At 40.7% G+C, this 16,679-nt stretch overlaps 1 protein-coding gene across 1 annotated transcript in view; it reads left to right on the forward strand.

The window, feature by feature from the left end:
• Nucleotides 1-16,679, forward strand: part of LOC126369543 (T-box transcription factor TBX20-like) — a 70,529-nt gene that overhangs the window by 9,418 nt on the left and 44,432 nt on the right. The window lies entirely within an intron of this gene.

A 16,679-nucleotide genomic window follows, 5' to 3' on the forward strand; every position in this document is an offset into this window, starting at 1 on the left:
TCAATCGCAATTTCCATTTTACCTACTTACTTTTTGGTTAAATACTTAAATAATGATGTCAAAACCTTAAACATGTTAGTGATTCTTCATGCAATATAAACTCATTTAAAAATTAAAAATTATGTATTCTGCACATTTTATATGCCTATATGAACGTTTTATGGTCAACAAAAACGGTATAGTTTACGAGCATATTTTTATTCAATAAATGGCGATATTTATTACCTGCGAAACCGTGTTATAGTAAACGATAAAATAACTTATTTGTATTTTTGTAGTTGGAGCTGTGAACAGGTTTTTCTTTAATATCACTCAAGTAGAGAAATGGCTAACTCCACAGTGCAATAATAAATATATTCAATTCATATCACATTAAGCATAGGGTATTTATTTGACTGGGGCAAAGATAAATTATTAAATGCTGATCTAGAAATAGGAGCCAGTCAAGATGATCAAAAATAAATCTCATTTTGCTTTTCGACTTATTTTCAAATTTTATTTTTGAATTAAGTAAAAGATGGCGCGACGAGTTAGACCGCTTCTCGAAACGGTGGCGCGAGCAAGCTGGGGACAGGGAGGAGTGGAAGAAGGGAAGAGAGGCCTTTGCCCTGCAGTGGGACATTGAGGGCTATTATTAATAATAATAATAATTAAGTAACAATGAGTACGATGATTGACCGCTTTTATTGATGACGTCACAGGACAGTATTTTTATACAAACTCTGAAGAAAACTTCCGTTTTGATGTTTCGTAAAAAGTATTTCTTTTGACTAGGTTGTCATACAAGTTCATGTTAGGTGTAGGTACTAAAATACCGATTAATTATACATATTTACATAAATATAACACCATCCAGATACAATAAGCCAAATGACACAAATTATTATCCAGTGCCGGATTCAACCCCTTTTTTTTTGACGTGACTTATTGTAGATTTGCCGCAGATGGCATTAACTACTTGGCCGGACAAATGGGGAGCGCTGAAGGCTCTCACCCGGTACAACGTTTAAGACAACAAACCCATAACACGCGATTTCGAAGCCAGCAAAGCAGTAAGACGATCCGTGCTTCAGAAGGCACGTTAAGCCGTTTGTCCCGGTTACTGCTTACTGATGTAAGTAAGTAGTCGTTACATGAGTCATGTCAGGGGCCTTTGGCGGCTCAATAGTAACCCTGACACCAGGGTTGATGAGGTTGGTAATCCACCCCACTCGAGAGAAGAAGTCAGTAACAGGGCTATCAAAATAATATAACTCACGTATTATGTAAGTGTATTAGATATTCAATAATGTTTACTGTAGAAGCAAGTGTATGTAACGAGTATAATCCGGATATTAGTACCGTGTCATATGTTACTTGTAAGGGGGGTCCCGCAACAAGTGTAGTTAGCTAAATCACTGTATCACCCGCCCTCCGAGATCGAACCTCAAGAGACCCTCCATTGTACTCCATTCATAGACAACATGTGACCGGGGAGTTTTGATAGGAGATTGCAAAACAAAAATTGTAAAACAGACTTCTTCTTCTACTATCGTGTGGGTTGTGAAGTGGAGTACTATCCACATCAACCTTGGGACCTGTTTAATAAAACTTACAATTGTAAATTACAACGACAATTTGGTGTTCATTACGTAGCTAATATGAAACTGCAAAGTATTCGTGATCACACACTCCGCAATGTACATCAAATTGTCATTGTAATTTACAATTGTAAGTTTTATTAAACAGGCCCCTGGTGTCAGGGTTACTATTGAGCATCCAAAGGCCCCTGACATGGCTCATGAAGCGACTACTTACTTACATCAGCAAGTAGTAACCGGGACCAACGGCTTAACGTGCCTTCCGAAGCACAGAACATCTTACTTTCGGACAATCAAGTGATCAGACTGTAATGTCCTAACCAAACTAAGGACCACAAAGTATTTTTTTTTTATATGTCCCCACCGGGAATCGAACCCAGGACCTCCGGATCGTGAGCCCAACGCTCAACCACTGGACCACGGAGGTCGTGGTAAAACAGACTTATTAAGTAACAGAAAAAAAGTTCTGTAAAATAGCAATTTTTACTTAGTTATTTTTAAGTAATAGCATTCATCAACTACACTTATACAAAATAATGACGTAACGTATTATACGTCTAAATTACTTAAACACGTAATTATATTCAGAAGTTAAATTAGAATACAGAATACAACTGACAAGCCACCGTAGGCTCAACTTTTAAATAATAATGGATGACATCGTTGAACCTCCAGTGAGGTCTGTTGAGTTATGTCAATTTACATAATTTAGCATTTTACGTTTCCAAAGTATTTGTTTTAATAATAAAACGGATCAAGATCGTGTAATCTTCCCGTTCCAGTCTAAACAAGAGATAAATCAAGCCGTCCAATCAAAATGGGATATCAGGACAAATTTTGTTAGGGGAGGGCGGCGGAGCGTGTTTTTAAATTGCTTTACAATGCATTGTCTATTAATTTTTTGTTACAACTCGTTTTGTATCTCGTGACAAATTTGTCACGTTTTATTTTTGTGATTTGTAATTGTAATGTCTTGGCGTAGTAAATGTTTTATGCTTTAGGATTGATAAGGCTCAATGACATGATGCTAGAGGATTAACATTGCTTGATCAATCAATAAAAGTCAATTTTCAGGCTTCAATCACCTGATTGTCCGAAAAAGTAAGATTATTTCGTGCTTCGGATTGCACGTTAAGCCGTTGGTCCTGGCTATTAGCCGTAAAAACACCTCCACCAACCCGCATTGGAGCAGCGTGGTGGAGTATGCTCCATACCCCCTCCGGTTGATTGGGAGACCTGTGCCCAGCAGTGGGACGTATATAGGCTGTTTATGTTATGTATGTTATGTTAAGAGTCAATATACTGAAATGTGTACGTGTTCTGTAACATCATAATAATATTAAGGTATTTACGAAAAACATGTTTAAGCATCAGCTACTTTAAATGTTAAGTAAAAATTTATAAAGGTACCAACTGAACGTAAACTAACAAAAGGGACCAATAGCCGTAAACCGTGTTACAGCCGCTCATTTTTATGACAAACTTAAATATGAAAACATAAACTGGCCCCTTATCTCCGGACATCCCGTAATACGCTTTATCTTTTTTTATTGCGATGCACAATCCGTTCCTTTCCAAATCGACTCGGTCCGTGCCCTCCTCGGCATTTATCGATGGTCGATGTCTACATACTTCTATTTATTTAAGCAATATACCTACGGTATTATCTTTAATATCTTCTATCTGCATTTTGAAATAAAAAAATCTTGAACATTGTCAAAAATCATAAAACATAGAAAATCCGTTATTTAAGCTCCCAAGTATTATCGATATGCTCGTAAATAACATTAGTATTGGAATGTAAAGGACTAATAAGTGTTGTAACACGATATTGTCGATACCGGTCGTGGGGCGCGTCACTAGCGCTGCGTGGCTCGCGAGAAATGTCGGTCTTGTCTCGATTTATTTACTTTTTTCATTTTTTCGATTCGTCGTTTTGATTTACAAGCGGCCACTTTACCACCAGTTGACTTTGTTAGAGCAGCTAACCGGTGCACGATTTATGCTGGAGCTGTCGGGACAATGAGTTGACCAAAACATTTCGAGTGTTAAGTCCATAACGTTCCTTTTTTATGATCCAAACTCGTATTATAATGTTAACAAGGTTATTGCAATACCTCAAGTTGTGGTTTCCAATGGTTGAGCGGCTTGCTGAAATGAAGACAGCTTATATTCATGTTGTAGAGTTTTTGCTGTGAACAATATGGTGCAGTTTTTAATAAACGTAACGCTGTTGTGAGTACGTCTTTAATAGACATAAAGCTCGTAAGTTATATGAGATTAATTGTGTGGAATATGTGTGATACTCAGCGCGGTGCCGTAGACTCGGGGGAGCCACAACATGCATCGTACCGCGAAATTAAATATGAACGCAAAGATGTAATCCTATAATCAGTTTTTATTGCTTAACTTTCTACCGGTGTGGGATCGGAGTCGGCCGTGGGCGTCCACGTAAATTGTTCGTATCCGCAATTTGAGCGATCGCTAGCCGTATTAATGGTTTTTATCGGTTTTTAATACCCTGCCAATTACCGGCCGGTGTCTGCGGACGTGATGGCCATGCTGGATGAGACGTGCACCAGCCATCACGATAATGTCATGCATTACTGCACCAACCTGATACCTTGCACTGAACACTTTGACAATACACCGTTATAGCACACCAGAAATTGACACTAAATAGTATGAAAAATAAAACAGAATTGAAGAATTATCCTTATGTTGTAATGTTTTTCGAACATTAGCAAATGATGGATGAATTGAACTATTATACATTGTAGTGAACTTTATAAAGTTTACGACGCGATCATCGATCGAAGCACTCGCCTCGGGGCTCCGCTCATGTAGATCGTCCGGCAATGGCAATACAATTACTCATTTGAATATTAAACCAAGAATAATGTACCGTTTAAAAGAATGTTAACCTTTAGCACCTGGCCCACCTTTCGGGTAGCTCCTACACTCCTTTGTGAGCCGCTCCAAAGGTGTTGACCGTTACAAAAAATACAAAACTTATGGCATTTAACAAACAATATTTAGTGCCGTTTTGACAGTTATTGTAGTCAATGATTACCTTCGATTATGAGTGGTTATAGCAGTTTTTTCTCCACACGGGCGTCCCAACAGGTGCCTGCGCGGGCTCCACTATAAAAGTTGTATTTTATAAGATTACTGACTGCCGTGCCGTAATAGTCAAGTAGTGTCTATAATTTTGCCTTACTCTTTCAAAATTTCAAATAATAACTGACAGGCAAATGTCAATAGTAAGGTATTATCCGATGTGCTTCTTGTTGGAGTTCATTGTAGAATTAATAATATCTAGGAGCTTTAGATAATAAGTAGCTAATACGTTTAAGTACCTCTTTGAACTTTACAATTTTTATCTCTGTAAACTTTTTTATGATATAAAATTCGATATACTTACATAATTGGGTCAGCAATCGAAGCACTGTAACGGGTTTGTGTTTTTAAATTGGTGTACATTTTTATTGGGGGAATAAAGGGGTATTATCAGCGTCGTCATAACATTTTGGGGTATAAAATGCACCGGCAGCGATAAAACAAGTGCGAAGTCGGCTGGCGTCGGCTTAGTGCCGTAATCGGTTTTAATAAATCGGGGGCCCCTCGCCACGATGCAGGGGGGGTGTGGGGGATTGGACATGTGCATTAAAGTTAATTGAAATTTTCGTGGCTACGTGTTATTTCGCGCTAATGCACCTTTCAGCCCGGCGACGGACGCCGCCGCGTCGCTGCGCACACGCGCCCATAATAAAGAGTTCAACGCACGTTCACACCGCTCCAAGCTTCTCTTTGATGGAGAATTTAATTCCAATTTCTTAAATATTACCACTTGATGCGTCGCATAAATAATTTCGAAACATGTTAAGATATTATTTTTATGAAATTAAAATAAAGTAATAAGCTATTAACATTAATTTGGGGCCGTTTATGCCGGTCGTTATTCGAAGAAAGTTATGATTTCTGCGAGTTTTATTTATTTCATATGCACGAGCACTTTTATATTATATAGCGATCGAGAGATAACTTGACAGGACCTGCAGTGAAAACAATTAAGTTCATAGTGTGGACTAATTAATGCGAGCTTCTTAATTGGTAAACGCAGATAATATCACGATGTAATCATTTTACATTGTGTCTGAACGTAGTTATTGCAGGTATTTTTCGAATGAGCAAAAGTTACTTGAAATATTACGATTTCATGATGATTAATGTTGAGCGGAGTTGGCTACCGGTTGTGTCGAGATCAATGGGAGAAAATGAAGTGAGCCCACAATGAGGTGCGCCCACGCGCGTCGCGATTCGCGCCGCGGTGAACTGTCAGCTACCGTGCGTTGTGCAACTGTCCGCCACGCCGCCGCCGCCGCGCAGTCGCACTCGCATGCACTACCTTATCAACCATTATTTATCTCTTCAACTTGACGTTGAGAAATTCTCAGATACATAATTTTATGCAAAGAGATTTATACACTACGAATTACCCGAAGTGCTTCGACGAAAACGGTGTAATTTTTCAACATAAACACCTTAAAAGTCAATTTAAGTAGGTACAAGTGCATTACCCCGCCGGAGATCGAGGACGAATGAAGGAGAGGCATCATCAAGAGGGTGGTCATTTAACAGCCATTAACGCCTAAACATAATAAGCTGCGTTAAATAATTACGAAAAAAGGTGTAAAAGGCCGTTGAATACAGAGGAGATGCGCCCGCGCCGCCCGTTGAAAGGCTGACGGGGCGCGCCGACGGAGATTGATTACGTAATCATGGACATCGGGTGATTTCGGGAATCTCATAGAGAGTAATCATCATTCATCTCACGGCTCGTTGACGTCGTATTGAAGAGGCGATAGCCTTGATGGGAGTTTTTTAAGCGAGTAATTTAGTCAAAGGTTAATCTCGAGTTGTATTTCGAAAGTTCATTTGTTTGCACAGTAGTTGTTCAGTGCGAGTTATGTGAGGGATATAGTTCTTGGTGTCAGTAACAAAGAGGTGGTATCTGTCTGTCGACGCACAATTAGCCCGCTATTGTGGCGCGGCATTGTGCGCGGGCGCCGACTGCCTGTTGGTATAACTCCTACGCCCATTGTGATCTCCTCGATCGGCTTGCCATTCCACTTACACTCAATGAGATATTATCTCCGCATTATTATACGAACATTCCATGTTTAAATAGATAATGATTTAATATTCCCTCCGCCGTGTATACGGAGTCGATTCATTGTGATTGATTGCTTTAATTCGACCAATAATTGACGTAATGCTGGAAGCTTCTCTTTCATAGAGGATGATCAATGATTGCTTTGTTAAATGCGTGTAATGAATTATATTAGCTTTCAAATTAGGCATGCGCGTTACATGTGTATTATACTCTTACAAAAGATGCTCATTTATTCTTTGCCATTTCAGTATTTAGGATTTACAAAATTCACTTCCACATTTTTTACCTCTAGATATTTAGCATGAATGCTTAATATTTGATCGGTTTGTACACAATATTACGTCAGTGCACATAATTATGTCAGCAAATATTATTCGTCATAACATAACATAACAAATACTTTATTGCACAAACAGGAAAAAACAAAATACAAAACAAAAGAGAAATAGAATAATAATCATCATGTGTCGTCATTTATAATTATCAATAAAAAGCCGCGTACGGTTTACAAGTTGAAAACAAAAGGCCTTAATGCGGAATGCAGGCGGCCACCGGCGGCGGTAGGTCACAGAGTGAGCGACGTCGCTTACGTGCGCGTGCGCGTATTGTACGGCTACAATACGCGCGTAATGAAGTGGGTGCGAGGGGGCGGCATTGTGCCGGCCAAGCTGCCAAGCCAAGCTGGAACCAAACGAGCCATTGTCGCGGCCACGACCCACGACCTGCCACTCGTTACCGCTGACTCCGACCTTCGCTGACACCCCGGAACTAGATTCTTGTTAGCAACATTAGGACCATATTTTGTACGTGTCTACTTGTGGTTTGTATGTAGGCACGCGTGTCTGAACTCGGACGCTTTTAGTGTTCTGTGAAGATAATGTATTTTTTTATCAAGTTTACGTCTAGAATTCTGTTCAAGGAACTTTTCTTATCTGGGCAGTCACTTGTAAGCACTTGCTTTACTTTACTTTTCTTAGTTGATATGTACACCAACACCGACTGATCTAAAAAAAAAAGTTATTGTTTATCAAATATTAAGAATCTTTAACAAAACCCTGGTTCTCGATCGCTTTGGTAATCATATTAGAATCGAATAACTCTATTTTGGTAGGTTTGGAAAAATGTACTATACCTACTATGATAATGTATGTCTTTCTAGCTTCTTGGTTTTTAAGTTTACCTAAGAGTAAATTGGTAGCTTATTGTGACAAAGTAATCAACAGAACACAGTGACGTTATTTGTGTGTCATCTGTCGAGTAGCTAATTAGCGCGAGTTCGTTAGAGTCACGCCACATCGCCGACACGCGGAAGCAATGCGACAGTTGTACCATGAACCTTTTTTAATCGCCTAAACCACTGCTTCAGGCAACGTCAAAAAAAATCCATCCCTCTCACACTCACGCCAAACCAGAAAGTAAAGGATAAAAAGTGTATTAGCCATCGTCATGTGGTGTCACTTTTTTCGAGCGGCGCGTTAAATTTTCACAGCTACCCTCGGTAGAAATAAATTATTTTTATGTCGATTCCGGGTGGCCGAGGTAGCTTCGTTACAAAAACGTAATCGACACTCGGAAGTAAGGGTTGCTAGAGATGTGATTACGGAAATATGAAGTGAGCAGATGTGAGACATAATTTTGTAGAGCGTCTTGACTTCTGTTTCTGAACTTGTTTTGGGTATTTAACCGCCCAGCAATGATATAAATGAGCTAAAAAAACTCCGACTACCCTTAGTAAACAGGAACGGGGGAAGTAATGACTGGCAGTATAAGTTTTTGATACAAATGACGTCTAATGCGATCAAATTATATTCGTCGACACCGCGTAGCGATGAAGTCATTATTTTCCATTTCCGCGGCGTTAAGTCGATAACTCGAAAATGACGGCCATTGGAATCAACGAGCCCGCAATCCCGCACGTGCTCATTACCGAATCATGGGACCGAGGCTTTAGAACTCGTGGCTTTCAGGCCTCGTCACTGTTTCACTAGTAATTTAAGCCACGCGATGAATGCCACAGTAGATATCTTACAAATTCATCCGACCGTCATTTCCTTTTTAAATTACGCGTGTATGAACACCTCTTGGAATTATACACTGCAGTTTAATGACAGGAGATCAGTTGGATGCTTCGTAATCATCGAATCATGTTTTATCGTTAATTACAAGTGATTTTAAATTAATTTTCGCAATTGCATGTAGCAAAGTTAAATACATAGCGTAAGTAGGGAATGCAATCCCGATCTCGTGGGATTCCGATCTCGCGAGATCTCGTCTAATTTTACGGGATCAATCCCGAAGCCATTCGAGATTGACGGGATTGGGCGAATCTCCGTGAGTTATACTTTTTGTTTTGAGTATGCTGATTTCCAAAGAAAATTTAATTATTTAGTTGGTAATATTGAAGAATAAATATATTTGCTTTCTTTCAAAAAATATTTTGTTTTAATTAACCTCAGTATCACAAACAATAGTATTCGTCGTTTTCAGCCATCCTAACTTTACATTGTTTTTAAGAACTAGACGTGATCTCGAAAATTTCTGGATTGGAAATATCAATCCCGCGGGATCTAGAATTTCGATCTCGAGTTGGAATTGCATTCCCTAGTCGCAAGTCGCCTAAAACGCAGCGTTACAGATAGTTTGCCACCTTAGCATTTAACTTCATTCTGTTCCTAACGTGTGTCGTGGAAACTTTTTCATATTTTGTGCAGTAAATCATAAAAGTGTGACGGTTGCATCGGTGACGTCACGCGAGACGGTCGTCAGACTGACGTCATAGCTCTGTACAACTCACTCGGGTTGACAGGTTACGGAAATCCACGCGTGCCAACAAATTGTACCCAAATTAACATGTTATTTCTCACTAACACGAATGTAGTGTACGCGTAGTTTTAAGGATGTGAACAATTCTCTAAATGAACTGCTTTGTAACGAGGTTTTTGATTGTGCTTTAAGTATATCATAATTATAGTTAAGTGAGATGTGTAGTGTAGAGTCTGTTTAACTTACGTATCCAAAAATATAGACACTTAACAACTAAAGTAGAAAAACATTTTGTGCACAAATAAAATAAACCATCTGAATGTAAAAATTAAAAATAAAAGTCAAGGTTGTAGTGAAGTATCGCGGCGCTACACGTTTTTGGATTGAATACAAAATAAGATCGAATTGAAGCTGACGCATCACAAACTCGGAGTGACAGCTGAACGTGTGTTTCTGTAGCATTTTGTTCGTAACCGGTTTGTAACGGAATAAAAACATGGGAAAAAACGGGAACATAAAAATAGTTGGTAGTGGTGTCGGATTCGCACAATTTGCAAATATTTTCGCGTTGATTGACATGACGGTTACATGACGCATTGACAGCCGCTGCTCGATGATTCCATGTACAGATTTTGATTCGATTTTTGTTATAGCCAAACGAAAACTAACTCAATGTAATAAAGAATCTTATTGTCTTATTCTTATTATCTGGACATGTTACAGTAATTGGAAAGTTATAAGAACAAAGAAACAGATTCAATATTTGAGCGCGGCGTGCGGTGTGTACGGGGGTATTGTTCTACGTAGTACGTGTAGGTAGCGCGGTAGAGGTAGGAACATATGACGTGAAAGTTCACGTAGACGACCCCTGTTTTCCCGAGCGAGTGGAAATATGGCGGGCGCTGTAAGTGAGCAGGACGCAAGAGCCACGGCTGGCGGTTTCGTACATCGCCACCCGTCCGCGCCCGTAAGCTCGTAATTTGCCTTTCTATTAGAGCGAGGGCGTGAAAAAAGGAAAGCGTTTACGGCGTGTTTAATGGGAGTGAGAGGGAAGAAATATGACCGCCCGTCGGGAGAAGGGAAAATTTTTGGTTTTCAGAGTTTTTGCGGAGATGTGCATCGGCTGGCAGAGTGCGAGGGGGACGGCGATGTTTGCGGAGCCGCTCCCCCGAATAATTAGCGGAAGTCGTGGCTTAGTTTACCCCCGGGCGGGCGCGGGGCTCCTCTATTTGTCGTTTAAGAGTTAATCGGACGAGCGATTCGTCACCCTCGGGAGAGCATACCGCCGGCGATATTATATCTTTATTATGAGCTCGTACCGAACGGCGGCCGCCTCGGGCGATTAACCAAATCGTGATTATTGATAACTTTGTTTGTTACAACTCGGCGCGCCGAGGGCTGCCCGCCTGCCACTCTACTCAATTATTACGTCTCCTATCATTTATTCAGTAATATTGTTTCCTGAATAGGTAGATAACGATATAGACAAACATGTGTACCTACTGAAATAGTCTATTAGGTTATTATCTACTTACTTACTTTGTTTTTTCTTTAAGAATTGTCTTCATTCGTGCCTTTCGTATTATGACTGGTATTACAAAGCATTTGTTTATTTTGAATTGGCTCTGGGGAGTATCGGTGTGTAATATGTCATTAGCGGAGGGGAAGTGACAAATGCAGCGGTAAACACACGGCAGTGCGCCGACTGCCAATTAGACGTAATAGCACGCTCCTCGCGACATATGCTCAGCGACCAACTTTTGTGTTTGTTACCCTTTTTACGATACATAATTACACAATATAAGAAAATAGTGTAGGCCTCCTTTGTGTTCAGAACGAGTATTGCGAACGAGGTAGAATTTTGTAGCCTCGGTTAAACGTAATAATCCTAAAAAGACGTCGACCTCGATGTATGAGAAAAATCTCAATTCTTGTCAGTCAATGGCTGAATGAGAGCAATGATGTTAATTAGCTGCCATAATTGGATTTCCTTAGCCGGACAAAATGTGAGTACTCAATTTGCATACGCATAATACCTGAAAGCCACTCTTTATATTTGGTCGGTTTACTGTTGGTACTATTAGGAAGGTTTGCCGGGAGCCAATCAGCGGCAAATGAGCGATGGAGGTAATTAAAACGGATCGCCTTACCGAATCAATAAACTCACGATAAGCCAATTAATTGCACATGCATTCGCTTCCATTCCCTCGAGGTCCATGCGCGATTGAATCGAACTCTGTTTCCTACGTCTACTTACTACCTAGATGAAATCAAGTATCTGGAGAAATAGCTTGCCTAAATACGGCTACATATTGCAAGTTTGTTTAGTTGTCGTTTACGTTAGTGTTAATTGTGTGTTTTATGAAATCCAGTTATCGGAGAACACCGTGTGTGGTAAAGACCAAATAGGGAAACTAGTCATTTACAGCATTTTAGCGTTCCGTAGTCGTATTTAGTCACCGCGGGTGGTTTTCTATGAACAGGACTTCCTTGCAGCGCAAGGTGTAGACCATTAATAACGCGACCAGAGCATTGTCGTGCTCGTTGAAAAGACGTGTCAATGAGCGTGCACGGCGCTTTTTTTGCGCGCACATCATTTGAGATTTGGGTTCCTTGTTTTTGCAACGTCACACCCACTGGTTTTATTAAACGATTTTACAGAAAATTGCATGTGCGTTTTTCGTGTTCTATATTTTTATGCGTCGTAAAACTTAATCTTTTAATTATTGTAATTGGTATTATTTTATTTAGACGCTGGCAATCGCTGGCAATATGTGTGGTCAACATAACATTTTTAAAACGTTTTCCTTGTTATATTAAAAATATGAGCATACCTGTAAAAAGTAGTAGGTATTGTTTTTCTGAATGTGTACAGAACCCTCGCAAAGGCTGGCGACGCGGTTGTTTCGCGAGTGTGGGTGGTATCGCCACAATGGTGTTTGGGTTGGCATTCGTCACGGGGCGCCGCGGGCGGGGCGGCGGGCGGGGGCATGATTGATGACCCTCGCAGCCGAGGAATGAAGAGCCTACGCCTTACAAGCCTCGCATGGTCGCAGCATACACTCATTATGCAGAAATGCTACGACTATAAAACGTCTTTCGAACTTATTTCTTAGTCGATCCTGTTGAAAATGAGACTCAATGATCTTCGGAAGTTGAAAAAAAAAATCTCAATATTGAGAGTAACATAATAACCTACAATGTAAGCCAGACATTCAATAAACATACTGACAAAGCAATCAATTTTTATAGACGAACAGTTACCTTACAGTTTTATTACTTAAAACGTAACACGAGACCTCTATAACTCCGTCAGAAGACTACTAGAGAAGGCGTCAAGTGAAAATTATATTTACAGAGGCAATATACCCAGTGCGGGACGTGTCGCGTCCAACGTAAATTATGGATCGTCATAGGTTACTCGCCGTAACATAATATGCGGGCCGATGTCGGACCCGATAGCACAACGAAATATTCATAATCTCCGGAGGGCTTCGTAAATAAAAATTATTCAAAGACAGGTGGGGCGTCGGGTTACGCGCCCGTTCGGATACTCATTAGCATTCGGACGAATTAGAGCGCTGCACAGGTGCAGGCTCGTCACTCGGACGCGACATGACACTATCTTACCAATAATCCTGCTGCTTAGTAGCTAATAATCACTTAAACATTCTCTATTACCGTTTGATAACCCATTTTTTCCGTAATACCAGACAACTTCCTATACAGTAAACAGTGAATTTAAGGATTACATACAAAATATTACCAGTAACGCTACAAGTCGCTTTCTCTTACTTTCGTGCCGTGGTGTCATCATGAACTCTGACACCGCTGACTGGTAATACACACTGTGTCGCTAATAAACAACAATTACTCGGTCCTAATTAGTTTTACTAACGGACTTGATAAGTTTTTATGTCTTAATATTGCGTGCGGTGGTACAGTTTGGTGGAAATCCGGGAATGTCCGAGGTACGTTTTAGTAGGTAGATAGGCACGCGTTTCCTATTTCGTAAATAAACAGTTAGGGCTGGAGAGGCGAGTTGTTTGAGTGGGTATTATAGTGGTAGATTCCGGCGAGGCGACGCACACAGGCGCGCACCCTCGCAGCCCCGCTGCCAACCCGACTGGAACCCTACATGGGGCTGGTTGGTACATACCTACTACATGTACCAACACATCCACCCGGCAGTTGTTTATGCTCACATCACAAACCGTGGTAATTTTAGACCGATGCCTCATTAAACCTGCTTAACTTTTGTAGTTATTATTTTATGATTGTAAATTATGGATGAGCTGTCCGAAGATAAAAGAATTTATAGACATCATTTTCATAATTCGCTTCCGTCAGCGGTGTAATGGCAAAATTAACGACGTATTAGCGGCATATGAAGTAATTAGCCGGGTGCAGCCAGTGGAAACCTCAAGATGTCTTCATCGCTAGGAGTTAAGCCGAGCAATTAATAGAGATATTTCTAATCTTTTAATCCGTCAGATTACAAGTGAACAAGTAACTTGTCACCAAACGCTGCTAAAGTGTGTTATCGGTGACGGATCAGTGTCCTCTCCGATCACACGGAATTCAAATGTTCGCTCACAGAAGTGTATTATCTACCCGATACTTTAAATTCGAGGAAGGAAAATGCACCTTATTTCATGTGATAAAGAGGCTCGGGTGGCGTGCTAACGGGTTACGATGTTTCTTCGGCGGAGGCTCGCCGTGAACTCGTCACGTCACTCGTTTTGTAGTTGTCGCTTAATCCTGCGCTTAGCTAACCGTTTTGACAAGATTTCTGATTTGAAGATAGAGACCCGGGTCATTTTTTTTGTAATTTAAATAAAAGCTTTGCAGTGAAAAACTCTTTTAGATAGTTTGAACTAATTCGTCCGTAGGTAAAGTTTAGACGAACGAAGCAGACATAAAGAAAATGAGTCTTAAGAAGTAAATACTTAGTTTTTTTTGTCAATACTGAAGTACACACTCTTGTCATGTCTTGTCTAGCTTGAAGTGTCCCACTGCTGGGCATAGGCCTCCTTCTGCTCCTTAAAACTTTTCTGCTTGTATTATGCCTGAGAAGATGAATCGAAATTTGACTTCAAATAGTGTAGAGATTATAAATATTGTCGATCTATCTATGTCAGATTAAACTTTTTTTCTTATACAAACAGTCCGTGTCAGGAGAGTGGCTTCCTAGTCCGTGAGGCGAGATAATATCGACGTGGCAAGGGCTGGCAAAGGCACCGACCACAGTGACAGCTCCCCACAATACAGTCGTTTAACACGCTCATCGCATTCGGACGGTCTCTTGACAGCTCACATGTTTAATACGAACGTCTTTGACCTCGTGAGAGAAGCGAAGCCACTTTCCAGTTGATAAATGTGCGGGATGTTAACTCGTCAGTGGGTAGTACGTGTGTGCGAGGTAGTGATAGCGTAGATGAAGGAGCGGCGCGGTTGAATCAACAATGAGTGGAGCGGTGCGGCGGCGGCGCGCGAGGCGTGTCCGCGCTTCATCGATCGCAGCCTCCGACGCTCCTCGACGACGTCTGCCGCCCGCGCCCCCGCTCTCCGCCCCGCGCACGTTAGCGCCCCGACCGACTGCATTTACCACCCCCACCCCCGTCATACATACAACCTACCTGTCTACCGTCTGCTCCCGCGAATAGCTTTCCCAAGCATATTTTGGCAAAGTTTGCGGCCATTTTTCCCCGTTAATAATTCAGACAAGTAAAGCTATGACGTAAAAGGGCATTTTCCGTTTATTGTGCCATGTTTATGTCTCGATTCGGATCGGAGGTGTTGATTCGCCGGTAGCGGCGGCGGCGCTCCGTTCTCAACATACATACATAAACTCACGCCTATTTCCCACCGGGGTAAGCAGAGACTATAGAACCCTCCGTTCTCAAGCTGTAGTTAAAGCAGTTTACATCTCTTCGCGAGCGACCTGTAAATGTTATTTGTGTTCATTAAAACTGAATTACGTTATAAATTTTATGTTGCGAGCGCTATAGCCACCTTAATGCGTTCGAGAAATAATCGAAACATTGTAATGCGTTTATTAGCGGCCGTATATACGTAGCAGGTAACAGCAATGAGCCAATAATCAGTTGAAAGTAAAGTTATTTCTGACGAAAGCATTAAAATTTTAATAAAACCGTCACTTCGCAATCTGTACATGTTGCTCTGTGTAACAAAAAAGATTAAATCGTCTGTAAATGTCTATTTTTCTGACCGTTATTGTTACTGCACTGCTTTATAGTGTTGAATATTGAACGGAAGAACTCTCGTTAGTTTGCGAAATTGTGACCTGAAAAAAAAATTGCGCGACCCCCGTCACTGTCAAAGCGGGTAATCACTTTATCTGCGAGTAACAACACAGAACATTAGTGGTCTAAATTAAATTTGTTGGGTGTCGGATCGGCGCCGGCGGCGGTTATCGATCATCCGTAATGGTACACTAACGACCGTCGACCGGCGACCGTGCCCTCACCACGCATCTCACGGTCGTAATAGCCGCTGTAAAGTAATAGCCTGTGCACCCAATAGAAGGTATGAAGGCAGCTTCCTTTGCCTTAGCTAGGTCTTAGCACACGATCAATTTTGCTTGAGCGTGTGCGGGTGCAACAGAAGTTGGCTGTAATCAACATAACACAATAGACTACTTCTATTTAAAATCTATGCAATTGACGACGTGTTTTGACGATATTGATGGTATTTTGTTTTTTATTGACTCAGTGTAAATATATACCGACATGGATTTGGAAAAATGACAAAGTATTACTTATTAATTTATTCCATTGTTGACTGTCAAAAGAAACGCGTAAATTATTTCTGCTCGGTAATTTTATTGACAAAAGGTGTTCGTGTGTTGTCATAATTTCACAGAACTTTAATTTACCGTCAGAAGGTTTCACAATAACAGATATTATAAAAAGAAAACGCGGTTGACGTTTATTTTATCATTTTCATTAAATTTCAATGCGGGGTATGTCGTCAGAAGAATATTTATTGTCATAATTTATATCAGTCTGTTTGTTTGTAAAAGTAAGGGCGACAGGTTACAAAGGACCTTTACGCTGTCAAGCATTCACAAGAATGTACGCGTATTATTTTGACGGCTACCTTTGAATTTGCGTATTACCTTGTCAATTATTGTGCGA

The sequence above is a fragment of the Pectinophora gossypiella genome, chromosome 1, assembly GCF_024362695.1.
Source record: "Pectinophora gossypiella chromosome 1, ilPecGoss1.1, whole genome shotgun sequence".
Classification (NCBI taxonomy): Eukaryota; Metazoa; Arthropoda; class Insecta; order Lepidoptera; family Gelechiidae; genus Pectinophora; species Pectinophora gossypiella.